At 57.0% G+C, this 2,500-nt stretch overlaps 2 non-coding genes and 1 pseudogene across 2 annotated transcripts in view; all 3 read left to right on the top strand.

The window, feature by feature from the left end:
* LOC146144081 (small subunit ribosomal RNA) overlaps nucleotides 1-1,593 on the top strand; it is a 1,810-nt gene extending 217 nt beyond the window's left edge. Inside the window, exon 1 of the ribosomal RNA XR_014500887.1 lies at nucleotides 1-1,593. This exon is cut by the window's left edge and continues 217 nt beyond it. This is a non-coding gene — a ribosomal RNA (small subunit ribosomal RNA).
* Nucleotides 1,594-1,840: 247 nt separating this feature from the next.
* Nucleotides 1,841-1,994, top strand: LOC146144080 (5.8S ribosomal RNA). Its single transcript, XR_014498844.1, has one exon. It is a non-coding gene; the product is annotated as a 5.8S ribosomal RNA (ribosomal RNA).
* A 248-nt stretch (nucleotides 1,995-2,242) lies between these two features.
* The window catches only part of LOC146144079 (large subunit ribosomal RNA), a 3,679-nt pseudogene continuing 3,421 nt past the window's right edge, over nucleotides 2,243-2,500 (top strand).

Genomic DNA, 2,500 nt, shown 5'->3' with positions numbered 1-2,500 from the left:
CCGACCGGGCTTCGGCCCGCAACCTTTGGTGACTCTGGATAACTTTGCGGATCGCACGGTCTCGCACCGGCGACGGATCATTCAAGTGTCTGCCCTATCAACTTTCGTCGGTACGGTACTGGCCTACCGAGGTTCTTACGGGTAACGGAGAATCAGGGTTCGATTCCGGAGAGGGAGCCTGAGAAACGGCTACCACATCCAAGGAAGGCAGCAGGCGCGCAAATTACCCATTCCCGACGCGGGGAGGTAGTGACGAAAAATAACAATACAGGACTCTAAACGAGGCCCTGTAATTGGAATGAGTACACTTTAAAACCTTTAACGAGTATCCATTGGAGGGCAAGTCTGGTGCCAGCAGCCGCGGTAATTCCAGCTCCAAAAGTGTATATTTAAGTTGTTGCGGTTAAAAAGCTCGTAGTTGGATTTTGGGCGCAGGCGGCCGGTCCGTCGCAAGGCGTGTACTGGCCGTCCTGGCCTCACCTCCGGTTCTCCGCCGGTGCCCTTGACTGAGTGTCGGCGGCGGCCGGAACGTTTACTTTGAAAAAATTAGAGTGTTCAAAGCAGGCGATTCGCCTGAATAATGGTGCATGGAATAATGGAATAGGACCTCGGTTCTATTTTGTTGGTTTTCGGAGCGCGAGGTAATGATTAAGAGGGACAGACGGGGGCATTCGTACTGTGCCGTTAGAGGTGAAATTCTTGGATCGGCGCAAGACGAACGACTGCGAAAGCATTTGCCAAGAATGTTTTCTTTAATCAAGAGCGAAAGTCAGAGGTTCGAAGACGATCAGATACCGTCCTAGTTCTGACTATAAACGATGCCAACTAGCGATCGGGGGGCGTTAGTTTTACGACCTCTCCGGCAGCTTGCGGGAAACCAAAGTCTTTGGGTTCCGGGGGAAGTATGGTTGCAAAGCTGAAACTTAAAGGAATTGACGGAAGGGCACCACCAGGAGTGGAGCCTGCGGCTTAATTTGACTCAACACGGGAAATCTCACCCGGCCCGGACACAGTGAGGATTGACAGATTGAGAGCTCTTTCTTGATTCTGTGGGTGGTGGTGCATGGCCGTTCTTAGTTGGTGGAGCGATTTGTCTGGTTAATTCCGATAACGAACGAGACTCTGGCTTGCTAACTAGTTACGCGACCCAATCGGTCGGCGTCTAACTTCTTAGAGGGACTAGTGGCGTTTAGCCACACGAGATTGAGCAATAACAGGTCTGTGATGCCCTTAGATGTTCGGGGCCGCACGCGCGCTACACTGACCGGATCAGCATGTGCTCGCCTTGGCCGACAGGTCTGGGTAACCCGCTGAACCCCGGTCGTGCTAGGGATAGGGAATTGCAATTATTTCCCTTGAACGAGGAATTCCCAGTAAGCGCGAGTCATTAGCTCGCGTTGATTACGTCCCTGCCCTTTGTACACACCGCCCGTCGCTACTACCGATTGAATGGTTTAGTGAGGTCCTCCGATTGGACCTGGCGCGGCCGGCAACGGTCGAGCCGGCGTCCGAGAAGACGATCTAACTTGATCATTTAGAGGAAGTAAAAGTCGTAACAAGGTTTCCGTAGGTGAACCTGCGGAAGGATCATTAACGGTCTCGCAAACGCTTCGGCGAACGCGAAACTCGGACAAGCGAGAGAAAAAGTCTTTGCTACCCGGCGCCCGACCCGCGAGGAGCGGCGCGCCGGCCGGCGATTCGGTCACCCGGTAATGTTTGCGCGTCGAGTGCCGCGGTGCCGCGCGCTCCGGCTTCAAGCGTCGGCCTGGCCGACCGCTCGGCGCGGTCTATTTTGTCACCCTATAGTGCGAGGCACTGTGCGAGCGAAACAATCGTGGATGGCTCTTGGCGGTGGATCACTCGGCTCGTGAGTCGATGAAGGACGCAGCTAGCTGCGTGAATTAGTGTGAATTGCAGGACACATTGAGCATCGACGTTCTGAACGCAAATTGCGGCCTCGGGTCAATCCCGGGGCCGCGCCCGCCTCAGGGTCGCGTTGCAAACGTTCCGCGCGGGGATTTCTCCGCGCGGCTGCTGCGGCGTCGGACGCGCGAGCGCCCGTCCCGCTCAAGACAGCACGGCACGATGCGCGACGATCGCGACCAGAATCCCGCGCGGCGGCGGCGAGTCGACCTCGAAGAGGCCAACGGCTGGCGGCTCAAGGGCGGGAATCGAGGTGCGCGGCGGCGCGCGGCGCCGACGGCGAGCGCGGAACGGGAAGAATAGTCCCGGTCCTTACTTTCGGCCTGAGGTCGGACGAGGCTACCCGCTGAATTTAAGCATATTACTAAGCGGAGGAAAAGAAACTAACGAGGATTCCCTCAGTAACGGCGAGTGAAGCGGGATGTGCCCATCGCCGAATCCGCGCGCTTTTGGAGTGCGCGGAATTGTGGCGTACGGAATTCGTCACGGCGCGCTTCGCCGGTCGCCCGCGTCCTTCTGATCGAGGCCTTTTCCCAGAGCGGGTGTCAGGCCCATGGCGGCGACAGGCGGGCGCGCT

This window comes from Ascidiella aspersa, chromosome 5 (genome assembly GCF_963924565.1).
Source record: "Ascidiella aspersa chromosome 5, kaAscAspe10.2, whole genome shotgun sequence".
In the NCBI taxonomy this organism is placed as follows: domain Eukaryota; kingdom Metazoa; phylum Chordata; class Ascidiacea; order Phlebobranchia; family Ascidiidae; genus Ascidiella; species Ascidiella aspersa.
This window is presented reverse-complemented; position numbering and strand designations above follow the sequence as displayed.